A 19422-nucleotide genomic window follows, 5' to 3' on the forward strand; every position below is an offset into this window, starting at 1 on the left:
TCATGGTCATCTTCATCTAACTCGCCGAGTTGTTCAAACAACTCGTTGAGTTCACAGCTTCCTTCATCTGACTCGCCGAGTTGTTCATCCAACTCGTCGAGTTCAATGCACATCTTCATATGACTCGCCGAGTCGGATATGTGACTCGTCGAGTCTTTACGGTCATTTTAACATGCAGACGTCTTTAAGCCATGGGAAGGCCCCAAATTGCAGATCCAACTTCCTTAGGCCTGCTTATCACGTAAAGTTGCAAACTTTACGTGCATGCATTGCTTCACAAGCTCCTAATGCTAAAACCAAACTTTTAATGGGTGTTTATGTACCAAAGGAACCTTAATCTTGTCTAAAGCTGGAACTTTATGCTTGAATGCTCCAAAGAGGATCCATATCTGAAGTTACAACTTCAGATCTAGCCCATAAATTGCCATACCAACTTGATACCCTCCTTAAACCCCTAAACTCATTCATAGATAAGGTCTAGATTGAAATAACTGAGGGTAATGGTTTAATACCTTCCCAAGAGATGTCCACAGTAGAAGAATTCGGATCTCCTCCCAGCTCCTTGCCCCAAACACTTGTTTTCCCCAAAATTTTACACCAAAATCTTCTCTCAAAGCTTCAACACACTAGGCACACACACATACACACGAGTTAGACATGCAAAGGGGGCTGCCAAGGAACTGAAAGAGGCTTGAACTTCTTTAAATAGGGGTGCAACCCCGGGAATTAGGGTTTCACTTTCCAGCTCCTACTCGCCGAGTCCCACAAGGACTCGCCGAGTAGATCACTTAACTCACGATCCAACCTGCTGCTACTCGACGAGTAGGGCAACCAACTCGTCGAGTAGGGACAAAACCCAAAAATATTATATTTAAAGTACTACCTAAGAGTCGGGGCGCTACAACTCTCCCCCACTTGAACTAGACTTCGCCCTCGAAGTCCGCTGAGGTAAACAATGTCGGGTAATGCTCGCGCATCTCCGGTTCCGGCTCCCACGTCCACTTGGATCCCTTTTGGTGTTCCCATTGTACCTTTACCAAAGGTATTTCCTTGTTTCGCAGAATCTTCTTCTTCCTTTCCAAAATCACCACAGGTCTATCCACATAGTTCAAGCGGTCGTCGACCTGAATGTCATCCAATGATACCACTGCCTCCTGGTCAAGAACGCACTTTCGCAATTGCGAAACATGAAATGTGTTGTAGATCTGGCTATGCTCTTCTGGAAGCTCTAGCCTATAAGCCACCTTGCCCACACTGGCAACAATCCTGAACGGCCCAATATAGCGGGGACCCAGTATTCCCCTCTTCCTGAAACGGATCACACCCTTCCAGGGTGAGACCTTCAGGAGAACCATGTCACCCTCCTGAAATTCCAACTCAAATCGGCGTCGATCAGCATAACTCTTCTGTCGACTCTCAGCGGTCTGCAGCCGCTGTCTAATCTGTTGTATCATCTCGGTAGTTTGCAGAACTACCTATGTCTGACCATCACCCTGTGCCCAACCTCGCCCTAACAGACTGGGGTCCTACACTTCCGCCCATACAACAACTCGAAAGGTCGGGCGCCAATATTGGAATGATAGTTGTTGTTGTAGGCGAACTCTACAAGCGGTAGGTGGGAATCCCAACTCCCACCGAAATCAATGACGCACGCCCTCAGTATATCTTCGAGGGTCTGAATGGTCCGCTCGCTCTGCCCATCAGTCTGCGGATGGAACGTTGTACTGAAATGCAGCCTCGTACCTAGTTCCTTGTGGAACTTCTGCCAAAAATAGGAAGTAAATCGGACATCCCGATCGGAAACTATGGAAACTGGAACCCCATGTCGAGAGACAATCTCGCGGACTTATAGGTCGGCCAACTTCTCCGCCGACGAACTCTCCCGTATAACTAGGAAATAGGCACTCTTGGTTAATCGATCCACGATGACCCATATAGCGTTGAATCCATTTGCCGTTCTTGGCAATTTCGTGATGAGATCCATCGTGATCCGTTCCCATTTCCACATGGGAATCTCTAGAGGCTGCAGCTTACCATGCGGCCTCTGGTGCTCGGCCTTGACCATCTTGCAGGTCAAGCACCTCTCAAAATATCAAGCGATATCTCGCTTCATACCAGGCCACCAATAACTCAAACTCAAATCACGGTACATTTTGGTAGCTCCCGGGTGAATAGAAAAACGAGACTTATGAGCCTCCTCCATCACTGTCTGCCTAACTCCTCCGGTCATCGGAACCCAAACCCGACTATATCGGGTCAATAGCCCGCGGCTATCCTGAACAAACCGGGCGCTCTCGCCCTTAATCCTTTCCAATTTCCAATTCTCTGGTTTCATGCCCTCTATCTAAGCATCTCTGACCAAACCCACCAGCGGGGAATCCACCGCTATCCTCATACATCTGGCTGGGGTAAAAGACCCAGCTGACTTGCGGCTCAGAGCATCCGCAACCACATTCGCTTTACCAGGATGGTAAAGGATCTCACACTCATAGTCCTTGACTACATCCAGCCACCTATGCTGCCTCATATTGAGGTTCGGCTGATCCATAATGTGCCTCAAACTCTTGTGATCTGTGTGTATGGTACAACGGACCTCATACAGATAGTGCCTCCAAATCTTGAGAGCGAAGAACATCGCTCCCAATCAAGATCGTGCGTGGGGTATCTCATCTCATGCGGCTTCAACTGCCGCGATGCATAAGCTATCACTCGTCCCTTCTGCATGAGGACTGCCCCTAAGCCTGTGATGGACGCATCACAATATACCACAAAATCCTCCACTCCCTCGAGGAGTGTCAACACTGGTGCCTCGCATAACCGCTGTCGAAGGGTCTCAAACGCCCTCTGCTGCTCCGGGCCCCACCGAAAATCCACACCCTTCCTCGTTAGACGAGTGAGGGGTACAGAAACCTTGGAGAAATCACGAATGAATCTCTGATAATACCCTGCTAAGCCCAGGAAACTCCTGATGTCTGAGGGAGATCTCGGAGTCACCCACTGCATAACCGCCTCCACCTTGTCCGGATCGACCAAAATCCCATCCTGGTTAACGATATGTCCAAGGAACTGAACCTCTCGCAACCAGAACTCACACTTCGAGAACTTGGCATAAAGTCGTTCTCATCGCAACACCTCCAACATCTCTCTGAGATGCTCCTCATGCTGCTCTCGGGTCTTGGAATACACCAAGATATCATCTATATACACAATGATCGAGCGATCGAGCATCGGTCTACAAACTCGGTTCATCAGATCCATGAATACTGCTGGCGCGTTGGTGAGTCCAAACGGCATCACTACGAACTCGTAATGACCATAACGATTCTGGAACGCGGTCTTCTCCACGTCTTCCTCCCTCACCCTGACCTGGTGGTATCCTGATCTCAAATCGATCTTGGAAAAACAAGATGTACCCTGCAACTGGTCGAAAAGATCATCTATCCTCGGGAGTGGATAACGGTTCTTCACTGTTAACTTATTCAGCTCCCTATAGTCAATGCACATCCTGTACGAACCATCCGTCTTCCCGATAAAGAGGATCGGTGCTCCCCAGGGTGAGCTACTCAGACGAATAAACTGCTTACCCAGCAATTCCTGCAACTGATATGATAGCTCCTGCATCTCTGGCAGTGCCAAACGGTACGACGCCTTGGCGAGTTGTTCATCCAACTCGCCGAGTTCAATGCACATCTTCATATGACTCGTCGAGTCGGATATGCGACTCGCCGAGTCTTTACAGTTATTTTAACATGCAGATGTCTTTAAGCCATGGCACGGCCCTAAATTGCAGATCCAAATTCCTTAAGCCTGCTTATCACATAAAGTTGCAAACTTTACGTGCATGCATTGCTTCACAAGCTCCTAATGCCAAAACCAAACTTTTAATGGGTGTTTATGGACCAAGGGAACCTTAATCTTGTCTAAAGCTAGAACTTTATGCTTGAATGCTCCAAAGAGGGTCCAGATCTGAAGTTACAACTTCAGATCTAGCCCATAGATTTCCATACCAACATGATACCCTCTTAAAACCCCTAAACCTATTCAAAGATATGGTCTAGACTGAAATAACTGAGGGTAATGGTTTAATACCTTCCCAAGAGATGTCCATAGCAAAAGAATTCGGATCTCCTCCCAGCTCCTTGCCCCAAACACTTGTTTATGGGTTGCAATTTTTTTCTTTTCGCAATTTTGATCATTGATCTCGGTGGAAAACTTGGGCGTCGATCTAAAGTCCATCTTTCCAAGGGGCCTATATATTTTGGTTTGATGAATGAATAAGGAAATTACTGGAAGTATAAAAATAAAAATGAAGACAGGAACGACGCCAAAATCGGGGAATCAAAAGAAATTGCAAATCGAATCATGTATATGACCCTATAGAAGCAAGAGATTATTGAGTGTTGTCCAAAAGTTGTTTATGAAAATTTTAAATCAATGTTTTTAGTTCTTAAAGGTTGCTCTGAAATTTTTACATCTCGATCTTGAATTAATAGATTATCTAAGGTTCAAAACAAATGACTTTCATGCTGATCAAACCATTCCAGGGAACTTGTTTATCAAATTAAAAGATTGGAAATGTGTGGTAAACATGCATGTTTTTAACTGAAATGATTAGTTTTAAGTTTCTTCTATAATCATAGGTTTTGTTTAAAGTTTGGTAGACCATTAGTTTAAAAGGATAAACTGTTGTGAATATTAACATCAAGTACACTATCTAAAAGTAGCGAAAACAAGCAAGAGATTTTTCTAAGTGCACATGCATCCTATAATCTAGGTTTTAATAGTTTTAGAAACATACTTCAAAAATCAACAAAAGAAAGAGCTACTGACCACTTTATTGCTTCATTGTGATCTCGTAGCTACTAGTTCGCTATGGAAGAAGGATCCAACATAGCAACTTACTAATGGAATCAAATCCAAAATACCAAAAGCAAAAGGATTAAACCCAAACTAGGGCATACAAGAACTTATCCAACCCTTAGGAGAGAGGTTGAGAATTCGATTATGGATGGAGAGAGAGAGAGAGAGAGAGAGAGAGAGGTTGAGAATTCTCTAAGGTATTACCCTTAGCAGTCTATTTCTAGGTTGTATATAGAATCCTAGGAGGATTGAAACTCTTAAGGTTAATCCTTATTTGATTCAAACCTACCTTATCCCTATCAGGAATCCTACCAAAACCGTTCATATCATTGTCTCCAAGAGCTTATGGCATATTCCAATAAATCTTATGGATTAAAGTGATGGGTTTTGTAGGTTACAAAACAAAAGATTTACACAGCGGAATCATAAAACTATTTTATGGGCACATGGAACCTATAGATCTATGGCATTTTCTCATTATAGCAACATACTATGAAACCTAATGTAACATATGTGTTATCAAAAATCAAAAAGATAAGAATGCACGCCTTTAAGTATTATCGAAAATACTTAACCTTTGAACCAAAAGTGTTTCTTGGAAAGCTAGAAGTAATAGTATGGATGTCTCTAATGGCTCACACCCATTACTCTAGAAACCATATCAGGATTTGGAGAAAGAATGGAAGAAGCTTGTAACATGTAATAACTGTCGAATTTCGGTCAAAGGCGATCGATCAATCCCTGTGAACATTGCTAGGGAATAGCAATATTTTCAATAGTCGTGCACAACTATATATACCCGTATGTATAAATATGTATATGGGTTAGAAGCAAATTTACAAAATCCAAATTTATTAATTATCAAAGTCGATACACCCTAATATTATGAAATTCAATATATATATATATATATATATATATATATATATATATATATATATATATATATATATATATATATATATATATATCAAGGTTGTAGAAATCGCTCGACGTAGGCTAATCGGTGGACTGGGGTCAAGGGATTAATCAGCTAGGCGGGGATTAATTGGGGACCATTAGTTATTAAAAAAATTAGTAAATATATCATTAATCCTAAGAATATAACATTAAATACAACATTAATAAATATAACATTATAAATTTAAAATAAAATATTAAAGATTTAATAAATATAACATTTGTAACATGAAACTATGATTACAAAAAATCCCTTTGATTCTTAATACAATACATCTAAATAACCAACCACTGCATTGTAAATGTTAAGGGAATAGGAACATTTGCAGAAGCTTTCTTTCTTGGTCTCCCTCTTGGCTTCTTTGGTTGATTTGTTTCTCCATTCCTTTTTGCTTTGATTCCTTTTTCTTTGACTTTAAAGACTGTAATGAATGAGCAGCAACAACAAGGAACTAGAATGCAATTTAGATGGTATGGAATTTAGATTCTTGAATTCAATGGAGCACATGGTATGTAAAGAACTAGAATGCAAGTCAGTTGGTATGCAATTCAGATTTTTTATTTCAATGGTATGCAAAGAAAGCAAATCCAACGAAATCGTGATTCTCAGTGACCAAACAACCATTTGATTTCAATGGTATGCAAAGAAAGAAACAACAAGGAACAAGCATTTACACAAACACTTGGCATGCTAGTTATCAAACAACCATATCAACAATATCACTTCAAAATCATTGAAATTGTGATTCTTGGTGACCAAACAACCATTTACACAAACATAGTAACAACATAAATCTGCCTTCAATCGAGTGTATGGGTTTATCTAAATTTGTTTTAACATCGAATCAAGTGTATATGAAGAACAAACCTTCATATAGATTGAAGAACACTAAGCGGATTTTACCAATTTGAGCCGAGAGAGAATCGATTTTACCAACAAAAAACACCCTAGCAACTAATATGAGTATAGATTGAAGAACAAACCTTCGTAGATGATAACGACTGGGTCAGAGGGCTTCCGGAGGGGGATGACAAACCAGAGAAAAAGGCGATAGCGTGAACGTAGGAAGAAGATTTCAACTTTTCGATTTGTTACTTCTTTTGTCGTTGAGTCGTGAGAGAATCAACTTTACCAATTGTCGCGTTCGATCTAGCAGAAAACGGAATCACAAATCGAGTGAGTTTGAATTGTGTCGATGGAGTTGTGAATCAATAGACAACCATGAATAGAGATATATAGAACTGTTACAAGTTCAACATCCCACATCGCTGGTGGGAAAATAAACAAAGGCACTCATATCTTATTAAAGGAGACTTAGGTTCCCTTAGAAAATCAAACCCAAGTTCTCGGTGTTTTAGCTGGTTCTTTTGAGCCTAGTTAGCTGGTCTGATTTGGCCCAATTTTGAGTCCGAGTTGGTCCGATTTAGTCCGATTTGGACCGAGTTGGACCGATTTTGACCGGTATTGACCAAGGCTGATTATTTTACCCTCTAGCCCTTATTCGTGGGCGGAAGGAGGCCGCCAAGCGTCTTGGCACCGATTAATCGGCTGCCTACACCGATTTTTACAACCATGATATATATATATATATATATATATATATATATATATATATATATATATATATAATTCAAATAATATGAAGTTACTACATATGTGTATAACTAGATTTTGAATTGATAATACGAATATATATATATATATATATATATATATATATATATATATATATTACAAACTTGAAATCCTTGTAAGTTGTGTATATATATTTATCAAACATTTCAAGATCTTTGTACCCCTCAAATCCTTCTAGTTTAACACTCAAGATATGAATGGTACATAAGAAGTCAGTCACAAACCTTCGCCCACCCTCACCTATTATACCCCATGAGAAGTAATATATACACTCCATATACTAGTATATATCATATATACATAAAATCATATGAAATATGGGTGGGGTACTGTAACATCCAAAGTTCAGGTATTCCTTTTAAGCCCTTGATCTTTTGGTGAATTGTCAAGTTTAGCCCTTATTGAGAAAAGGTGGTAAATGAGTACGCAGGGCGTACGCAAGTGTACGTTCAGTGTACTAATATGCGTGTTTGTGACGCGGAAGCCACCTAGTACGCTGGGCGTACTAGAGGGTACGCTGGGCATACTAGTCTCAAAGTGAAAACCCTAATTTAGTGTGAGTCCCCTCTATAAATGATATTATAGCCTCATTCCTGGACAACATTCTTAGACAACAAACCCTCTTAAACTGTAAACCTTCGTTCATAGAGTTTGTGAGTGCATTTATGAGCCTTTGAGTGATTTTGTCTGCTCTTAGAGTGAAGAAGAAGCTTTGGAGAAGAAGGAGTGAGAGTCCAGGCCCTTGGATCAGAGCATATCTGAGTTGGGAGCTTCATATAGAGGTATAAAGCTTCAAGCTTTCTCACTCTATTGATTTATGCATCATAGTAGAGTATTTTATGGTTTTGTCCCAAAAGTTAGAGACTTTATGAAATATTGAGCTCGAAAGACTATGATCAACCCCCTTTCAGTGTATTTAGTGGTGTAGTGTCATAAAAATAAAGACTTGGACGTTGGAATCAAGCCATGCATGAGATATGATCATTGTAAGTTAAGAGAGGGAGAGTTTTATGTGTTTGTGACATTATCAGCCATGCAAAGGCTTAAAGTCACTGACTTTATGGAGTAAGAGCTATTAGGGAGTCTGGATTTGTGATATGAGCGAAGGTCTTAACTACTTAAGACCAAACGAGTAGGAAGAGTGAAACTGGGACGTCCACTGGGCGTAATCCTAGTACGTGCATCGTAGGGGTCGAGCATCTTTGATGTCTGCATGTCAGCTATGTATGCCCAACGTAGAGAGCTGGTACGCGCAGCGTACGCGCTGACGTTGACTTTTGGGTGACTTTTAGGGTTTGGTAAATTTGTGGACTATTAAAGGCCATTAAGGGGTAAAATGGTCTTTTACCCTTCTGTGAGTTTGTAGAAGCCGTGATTAATTAGGGATAATTATATGTGTTAGGCGGAGGCTAGACAGGTGATTTAAGTTCTAGATTATCTAATTTCTTGCGAGGTGAGTCTTCTCAATATACTTACCATGAGTGGTATCTCTATGTAAACAAGATGTCTTATGTGCTTACCTGTGTAACGTGATATTATGTGTTATGTCTTGTGATTTATGCTGAGTATTATTATTATGAGCTAGTTAAGTTGGACCGGAGGGTCCACCTGAGTTATGGAGGCAGAGGGTCTCCATTGAGACACATTGACCAGAGGGTTGTATTGAGTAGCCTCGAGTGGCTAATGTGATGTGTATGGTATTTTGGGAAACTCACTAAGATTCATGCTTACCGTGTTAAGTGTTATGTGTTTCAGGTACCTCTTAGGATCACGCGAAGGCACCGACTTGATTTTACACACACACACACACACTCAAGTTGAAGGTCCGTTTTGGGAGAATCCTGGATTTGTAAACAATTTGGAATATGTGTTGATAATTTGTTACCCGTGGGATTTTGGTGATTTGAAATCTGGGATAACTATGTTATTTTCAAAATGAAAAAAATTGTTTGAAAAATTAAGGTGTTACAATTTGGTATTAGAGCCTTGGTTTGAGGGATTCGAATGCACCCCAGGTGCGTTTGGACTCTAACTGAGGATTTGAGAAAAAAAATTCAAAAGAAATGATATTTCTAAGAAGAGAAAGAGTTTTAAGAGAAAACGAGTTGGAGTAGTGAGTACAATCAGCTAGAGCCCGAACGGTGATTTCCCAAAATAACCTTACTTATTTGTGTTTTGAGATATTAGAAATGCATGCTAGAGAATAGGCTAGGTATTTCATATTCTAGGGCTAGAGTTGCCTAATTTGTGATGTCTTAGCCTAGGAGATGCTACTGATCAGTGTTATCTGTTATTTTCCCTGAATACGTGCTAAGTTATGAGTCGAGAAATAATCTAGGAGAGCTATCTAGATGAGTCTATGAGGAGTTTACTGAGGAAATAGTGTATCATTATAAGAAATAGAGTACTTGTGAATCGGGATCCTGGGAGGAGGACTTGGGGTGGCTACAGGATGGTGTGGAAGGTAGTATTGTGCTCGTACTGCTGAAAGCACCAGTTCAATATGCAACCCAACTAAGAATCTTTAGGATGCTAAGGATCAAGTAGGGGCGAGTGATCGAGTGTGAGTATATTCGAGCAAGTCTCTGATGCTTTTTCATTTTGTTTCAAAGACATCATGGTGAGTACACGCCACAACCCAGGGAGCAGTGGGACTAGCGATGATGAGATTTGTAGGATGATTCATGATGAGGTAGCCACAGCCATCCGAGAGGCGATTCCTGAGATGTTTGGGTCTATTAAGACCACCCTGATCGAGACATTTGATGAGCGATATGCTATTGTTTCTGAGGCGGCTGCTGCTGCAGCCACCGCAGCTGTCGCTGCTGCCAGGCCACAGGGAGGTGACTCGTTGATGTTTCAGGAAGTCAGCAACACAATGCCACAATATTTTGATGGGAATCAGGATCTGATCGCTGCTATGAGATGGATCTCTGGTATTGAGGGATGTTTTTACACTTGTTCATGCCCGGAGCATTTGAGAGTTCACTTCGCGCTGAACCAACTTTGCTTGGGAGCGAAGGACTGGTGGAAGTCTGTGACAGCCAGCTTTACTCCTGCAGAGCTTACTGCAGTGACATGGGAGAGGTTTACGCTGATGTTCCGTGATGAGTATGTTCCCCGGTGGAGAGGGAACGATTGGCCCAGGAGTTTCTGTCTGTCAAGTAGAAGACAGAGCCGGTGACAAAGATTACGAGGATGTTTCACGAGAGGGCGATATTCTGCCCTGAGCATGTGGTTACTGAGTAGGCACGTATGAGCCGGTATTTGAGCATTCTAAGGAGGGATATTTGAGAGTTCGTGGCAAACTCGTCTTATTGGGCACTTGCCGAGCTTCAGGCAAATGCCAGGAGGAGGGAGATCGAGCTGGAGACTTAGGTTAGGGAAGAGGCAGAGTCTTAGGGGAGAGACCAGAGGCCGGCACAGTCGTAGCCGGTAGCGAAGCATACTAAGCTTGCTGATTCGAGATCAGGAGGCCAGAAGGGCCGCACTTATGGTAAGTGCGGCAAGAGTCATGAGGGATCTTCCCGGGTGGGGATTTGCTACAAGTGTGGCAAGAAGGGGCATATGCCGAAGGATTGCCCCAAGGGATTTGTAGTTTGCTTTCACTGCAATAAGACCGGCCATCGGAAGGTTGAATGCCCTCTGCTTGCTCAGGGATCAGCCCAAGGTTCCACTCCTGCTGCTTTGCATGCTATTGATAGTCGGCTGGTGAAGGCCGAGGCTTCGAGGGCTCGTGAGAGAGCTTTTCAGCTGACAGCGGAGGAGGTCCGCGCAACACCGGATGTTGTGGCTGATACGTATTTCCTTATTTATTTATTTTGAGATTTGTTGTGCTTATTCTGTGCTGTATGTAGGTACTTTTCTTGTGAGTTATGTACCTGCTTTTGTGTTATTTGACTCGGGTGCAAGTCGGTCCTTTGTGTCTTTAGCTTTCAGTCATCATATCAGTATCCAATGTGAGGCATTGAGTCGACCTCTTTCCATAGCTTACGAGCATGCTGTTTTTGCTACTGATGTATTCCGAGGATGTGTGTTGGGGATTTTTGGTGTCGAGTTTCTGATAGATCTGGTGTCGACAACGATGGGTGATGTATGCATCATCATGGGTATGGATTGGTTGAGCCTTTTTGGAGCATTGATCGACTACAAGCGTCACTTCGTGACTATACGAGACCCTAGTGGGGGAGTGCTTATAGTGTATGGCAAGGGTACCAGATCCGGGTCTGCTTTCTACTCTGCTGCCAGGGCGAGGCAGAGACTACAACAGGGTTGTATTGGCGTTTTGGCGTATGTGATGGATTCATGGGTTGCCACAGAGAGGTCGAGTTTTATCGTCGAGGTTTTGATAGTGTGCGACTTTCCTGATGTTTTTCCCGAGGAGTTGCCTGGTGTACCTCCCAAGAGGCAGGTGTCGTTTCAGATTGATTTGGTTCCGAGAGCGGCACCTATTGCCAAGGCACCTTATCTCCTTGCGCCACCAGAGATGCAAGAGTTATCCACACAGCTCCAGGAGCTGATGGGGAAGGGTTTCATCAGACTGAGTAAATCAACTTAGGGAGTGCCGATCCTTTTTGTCAAGAAAAAGGATGGTTCACACCGAATGTATATTGACTATCGGGAGCTGAACAAGCTAACGGACAAGAACCGTTATCCACTTCCGAGGATTGACGATTTATTCGATCAGTTGCAGGGGGCATATTTGTTTTCCAAGATTGATTTGAGGTCTGGATATCATCAGATGAGAGTATGTGAGGAGGATATTTAGAAGACGGCCTTTAGAACTCGTTATGGGCATTACGAGTTTGTGGTGATGCCTTTCAGGCTCACCAACACACCGACGACGTTCATTGATGTCACGAACTGGGTGTGCAGGCCTATGTTGGACCAGTCGGTGATCATGTTCATCGATGACATCTTGGTGTATTCAAGGTCCAAAGAGCAGCATGAGGAGCATCTGCGAGTGGTTTTTGGGGTTTTGAGGTCAGAGAGGCTGTATGCCAAATTTTCCAAGTGTGATTTCTGGATACGAGAGGTCCAATTCCTGGGACATCTCGTTAATCAGAATGGGATATTGGTCGATCCAGCCAAGATTGAGGCAGTTATGCGATGGGAGGTGCCGAGATCCCCATCCGAGATCAGGATTTTTCTGGGATTGGTTGGATACTATCGAAGATTTATCAAGGATTTCTCCAGGATTGCAGTTCCTCTCACCAGATTGACCCGGAAGAGCATCACTTTTGTTTGGGGGCCTGAGCAGCAGCCATCATTCGAGACTCTTCACCGGAGATTGTGCGGAGCTCTAGTGTTAGCCCTTCCAGAGGGAGTGGATGACTTCATGGTCTATTGTGATGCGTCCATTTCAAGGATGGGTGCAGTGTTGATGCAGCGGGGTCACGTGATAGCATACGCGTCGAGGCAGCTGAAGCCTTATGAGACGAGGTATCCCACCCATGATTTGGAGTTGGGGGCGGTGGTGTTCGCCCTCAAGATTTGGCGCCGCTATCTTTATGGTGTCTGGTGTACCATATACACATACCATAAGAGCGTGAAGTACCTGATGGACCAGCCCAACCTGAATATGAGACAGAGGAGATGGTTGAATGTAGTGAAAGACTATGACTATGAGATCTTGTATCACCCGGGCAAGGATAATGTGCTAGCTGACGCCTTGAGTTGCAGAGCCGAGAGCACTCATATCCAGGATGTATGTGTGAGGATGACGGTGATAACTCCAGTCCTAGATACCACCCGAGAGGCTCAGGTGGAGGCTGTGAGACCGGTGAACTACAAGAGAGCGTGTGATCGGGCAGGTTTCTGCGTTTGTGACGGACAGTCATGGGCTTATGACTTTCCATGGGCAGATTTGGGTGCCTTATACAAGTGGAGCTCGCCCTGTATTGATAGTGGAGGCGCATAGATCGAGATTGTCGATCCACCCAGGGGCCACTAAGATGTATTTGGACTTGAAGAGAGATTATTAGTGGCCATGTATGAAGAGGGATACGGCATGGGTAGTTGAGAGGTGCTTGACCTGCCGTCGAGTTAAGGCGGAGCACCAACATCCACATGGTCCATTGCAGCCTCTATAGATTCCTCAGTGGAAGTGGGAACAGATATCTATAGACTTCATCACCAAGTTACCGAGGAATGTGCGTGGAGTTGATGAGATTTGGGTGATTGTGGATCAGATGACGAAGAGTGCTCACTTCCTCGCTATTAGTGAAAGCTCTTCTGCAGAGAGACTGGCCGAGATTTATGTGAGAGAGGTGGTAGCACGACATGGAGTGCCGACCTCGATAGTGTCAGATGGAGACGTGCGTTTTAATTCCAGGTTTTGGAAGAAATTTCATGAGGAGTTGGGAACACGTTTGCATTTCAGTACCGTGTACCACCTGCAGATGGACGGACAGAGCGAGCGGACAATTCAAACGCTTAAGGACATGCTGTGTGCATGTGTTATGGACTTCGGAGGAAGTTGGGACACTTATCTACCCCTGGCTGAGTTTTCTTACAACAATAGCCATCATTCGAGTATTGGTATGCCTCCCTTCGAGCTTCTATACAGGAAGAGGTGTCGGACACCCATTTGTTGGGGAGAAGTGGGGCAGAGAGTGATGGTAGCACTGAGATAGTGTTGAAGATGACTGAGCAAATTCAATAGGTCATGCAGAGCTTATTGACAGCCCAAAGTCGCCATAAGAGTTATGCAGACAAGCGACGATCTGAGCTAGAGTTCTAGGTCGGAGATTTTTTCCTTCTAAAGGTATCCCCTTGGAAAGGGGTGATCCGATTTAGGAAACGGGGCAAGTTGGGGCCCTGATACATCAGTCCTTTCAGAGTAACCGCCAGAGTGGATAAGGTAGAATACCGGTTGGAGCTACCTGCAGATTTGAACCAGATTCATAACACCTTCCACATGTCCCAATTGAGGAAGTATGTAGCCAATGAGACGGCAGTGTTACCCCTTGAGAACATTCAGGTGGACGCAAGCCTGAACTACATTGAAAGACTGATTCCTATCGTGGATGGAAAGGTGAAAGTTCTGAGAAACAAAAAGGTGACCCTGGTTCAGGTTCAGTGGCAACATCGGAGAGGGTCCGAGTTGACTTCAGAGCCGGAGTCTGAGATGCGACAGTAGCATCGAGAGTTATTTGCGAAGCATGACTTTGTGAGTGATGTCAGATTCTAGTGGGGGGAGAATTGTAACATCCCAAGTCCAAGTATTGCTTTTAATCCCTTAATCTTTTGGTGAATTTTCAAGTTTAGCCCTTATTGAAAAAAAGGTGGTAAATGAGTACGCGGGGCGTACGCAACTGTACGCTCAGCGTACTCATATGTGTGTTTGTGACGCGGAAGCTAACTAGTACACTGGGTGTACTAGACCGAGAGTGAAAATGCTAATTTACGGTGAGTCCCCTATATAAAGGATATTATGGCCTCATTCCTGGCCACCATTATCAGACAACAAACCCTCTTAAACCCTAAACCTTCGTTCATAGAGCTTGTGAGTGCATTGGAGAGCCTTTGATTGATTTTGTGTGTTCTTGGAGTGAAGAAGAAGCTTTGGAGAAGAAGGAGTGAGAGTCCAGGCCCTTGGATCTGAGGATATCTGATTTGGGAGCTTCATATAAAGGTATAAAGCTTTAAGCTTTCTCACTCTTTTGGTTTATGCATCATAGTAGGGTATAATACTGACAACGTGAGCTTCAAGTCAATCGGAACATGAAAATTATTATAATTTGTCATTACCCTAATACGACATTTGAATATGACAAGTATAATAAATCCAAGAAGTTATTAATATAGTCACATAATTCGCAGTACGCTTTGGTACAGGAACACAATTCGCTAGGTCCTTGAAATTCGGTACCGGGGGAGGGGGGGGGGGGTAGGCTCATTTTGGTACGCTTCGGGACACTCTAGTACGATGTACCAAAATTCAAAACATATTAGATGAACTTAAAACTTGCAATCAAACAAACATCAAAAATTCAAAATAGATTACATCAAATCCAACAAACATCAAAAGTCAAAAGTCAAAACAGAAAACATAAACTTAAAACTTAAAACTCAAACATGTAACTTAATCCACTACTCCACCCTTTCTTTTTTCCCTTGGCCATTATCTTCGTCTTCCTCAAGATCTTCCCATTTTATGTCCTCTAGCCTTGATCCTTCCAAGTTTGTAGATTCGGGATCCATATCCGACTTTTTGTGTGGCCCTTCTTTATATTCTTTGGTAAACATTGAACTCAAACGAATATTTGAATGTACAAAAACAAGTTTGTCAACCCTTTTACAGCTTAGTCGGTTTCTCTTCACTTTGTGAATATAGGAATAAGTGCTCCAATTTCTTTCAGCTGAAGAGCTACTTATAGGTTGTGACACACCTTTTTTGCCACATCAGCTAACTCCGGTGTTTCCGCACCATAAGTAGACCACCGGTCAATTGCTTCCATAGTAACCACATCCATTTGAGTTAACGGTAGAGAGTAAATACCCTTCTTCATGTTAAATGTGGCAAATTGTTCTTGCAACAATCGTTCTTTGTCTTTATTTTCATAAATGCGATTAAATGCTTCCATTACACCTTGTATAACTTCTTTATCAAGGTTTTCTGCTTTTCTAGCAGTTCCACCCGGTGCTAATGTTTCAAGATAGAAGCTATCGTAAAACCGTGGAGATAAAGCAAATCCTAAATAGTGTAACGGGATGCTCATTTTCTCTCACCTGTTTAATACAATTTGTTGTACTTGAGGGTAATATGATGCATACATATTTTCCTTCATCACATCTTGTATTTCCCTGACATATTATCCATCTTTTCATAAATTTCGCCCATTTTCGGACCTTCACCATTGCAAAATTTTATCAACCGATAAATTGGCTTCGTGATACGTAAAATATTTTCAACTTCGTCACTTAAGTCATCATCTCTTGTATGATTAACAACAAGTTGTCCAATTGTTCTAGTGTGTTCATCGCCGTGTTTCACCCCAATCTCTCCATGAATTACAAACAATTGTTGTAGATAGTGCCTCTCTACAAATGAATAACCTCTTCAACAAAAGATAATGAGAAGCAAATCGGGTTTTTCCAACCCTTAAAAGCTCCAACTTTGAAGTCTCCCTAAAAATGGACAAAGCTTGTCCATGAATCAGAAAATATTTAATAATCATTTTCCCCTTTTTATATGTGTCCTGTAACCAAATAAACTCGCTTGCAAGATCTTTAAAAATAAGGTTTACGGTATGAACACAATATGGCGACCAGAAATTTTGCTTGTACATCTTTTCCATTTCCTTTCCAGCAGCTTTACAGTTGACAGCATTGCCCGTCACAACACTAAGAACATTACTTGGGCCGACAGAATCAGTCGATTGGCTTAGAAATTGAGCAATTGCTTTACCTGTTTTCTCTACTCCAGAGAAGTTAGTGGCATATATAAACATAGAACCACGACTGTTTACAACAAGAACATTGAGAAATGGTTTATGTTTTATGTTTGATCACCCATCAGATAGAATAGAAATAGCATGTGAATACCATGTTTATTTAAACGGTATCAAGTCTTTCTCAAGATCTCTAACACATTTGTCTAGTAAAACAGTTCTTGCTTTCTTACTTGATGGCGCTTTATAATCTTTGGGTGCCGTTCTTAATGCGTTTAACATGTCACGGAATTGAGGATTCCGAAAAACATTAAATGGAATCCCATTAGCACATAAGGCCCTCACCATTTTCAAATCAACTGCACTTCCCTCCATTATTGAAAAAGAATGCTATGTCGGTTTTAAGAGCTCAAACTTGGTTTTTTTTGTTAAAATATAACATCTTAGGGATTTAGAGACTCCAAACTTTTCAGCCTCTTTCACTTTCTTTTTCAACCTTTCATAAGTTTCTCGGTCTTTTAGTACAACGGGACACCTCTTAATTTTAGCTTTTTTTATGAGTTGGCCAGGCACCAAAAAAATGAGTATAAATGCGGGTATAAGAACTAGTGAATGTTCCATGACAATGTCTATAAACCCAATTTTTTATAACCACCAGGATTTTTACTACTACCAGCACTAATAAAAGCAACTTCATCATATAAAGGCTTAGCATCCAAACTTTGTGTTTTTGGTTGTGTACCTTGACTCCCATGACTTGTCTTAACTTCTGATTCTAATTGTGGTTGATTCTCGTCATCTTCTTCATTGCCAAGATCAACATATTGATCTTCTTCCTCGTGGTATTGTTGTGACTAGGATTGTTGTCCTCTATCATCTTCCTCACAGGTATTAGTACCTCTTTTCTTTCCAAAAGCCATGATACTCTAAGTTCTAACTGTAATCGTTATTGGGTTTGGGATTCAAGAACAAAACCAAGCTATGAAATTTGAAATGTGATGTTCTGGATTTCAATTGAATGAAAAATATGATGAAATGGAAGCCTAAGTTACGCCTAATTATAGAATATGGAATCAATTTTGAAAAGTCGCTCATGAATTGTTCAGTTAGTAGAAAAACACAGTCGACACGATCGACTCTTCAAAATTCCGACCATGTTTCAAATTGATTGCAAACGTATATTGGAATCAGGTGATTCACGATTGCTACAGCATCTGGTATGTTCGAAATGAATATTTGGAAAGTCAATTTCAAGTTCATGAGTCGCGACCCGGAGCACTTGGTACACGTTCGTATCGTGTTATGGTACGAGCGATTTGGATCGTATATCGCGCATACCCCAGCGATTTCTGTGACTATGGTTATTAATATTTCAAAATATTTTTTCCTATACGGCATATATTTATAATAACTTAATGAATACCTAACAAGAAATCTAGGACTAGGATACCTATGTACACTATTAGAATCCACCACATCCAGGTTTCCCTATATGAGTTGTATTATTAGGTAAATCTAAGACTGAAATCATAATAGAAACTCTTCATTTTATAACCATTAATTAGAAAAGAATGACTCACGACAATACTTTTGATCTTATACGGCTCGACCATCCGTCTGGAGTTACTAGCTACAACTAACATCTGCCGAGTTGAATTTAGGCATTGACATTAGTTTCATTGAACATTACCACATGTTATAACGGGGTGAATGACTTTAGCATGCCTAACTAAGTAGCTGATGCAAAAAGTGTAATGGAATCGGAATAGTATCCACTCATGGATCAATTACCCCACAATTTGGATATGAATTAAGGATATTAAGAAGGATTACCTTACTGATCTCCTATTGGTTTTCAAACTAACAAAAATAACAATTAATAATAATGATTCAGATATGACAATTTGGCACCTAAAATCTCATTAATTACTAGTTTTTATATGATTTACGCAGTAGGGGAATAAAAACACTCGAGATGGAAAATGGTCATTTTTATGTTTTGAAAAAGATAAAATTTCTCATTTTATACTTAAATCTTTACATGAAAATATATTTCATTATAAAGATTCATGGAGTCAAAACCTGTAGAACTCACCAACAAATATGTTGAAGTATCTAACACGTATTCTTAGGAAACTAAGGCAGGCTTCCATACGAAGAGAATGGGACCATCATCTTGTGTTTTACTTAATGGGACCATCATCTTGTGTTTTACTTAAAAATTATGTTTTATGTCCTCTTTTCGCGATGCTGAAGATTTGCCGTGAATCATGTGATAAAGTAAGATATGATTATGTCATATGTGGTGTAAAACTTTAAGGGGCTGTTTTAATGTTCAGTATATGCTATTTTTTTTATATTTGATTTACATCACTCGTCAGGCGATTCTGCCATCAGATAGGGGTGACAGATTGGTATCAGAGCCTTAGCTATAACGAACTAGTATTTCCCTTAGGATATGCAACTATAGCCTAGGGCAAGGCATCTCTGATAAATGTTTAAGTCCTCTAAACCTATAAACACACAAATATCATTAATAATAAGTAATATTACGCATCAAAACAAACTAAG

Source organism: Lactuca sativa, chromosome 1, assembly GCF_002870075.4.
Source record: "Lactuca sativa cultivar Salinas chromosome 1, Lsat_Salinas_v11, whole genome shotgun sequence".
NCBI classification, from domain to species: Eukaryota; Viridiplantae; Streptophyta; class Magnoliopsida; order Asterales; family Asteraceae; genus Lactuca; species Lactuca sativa.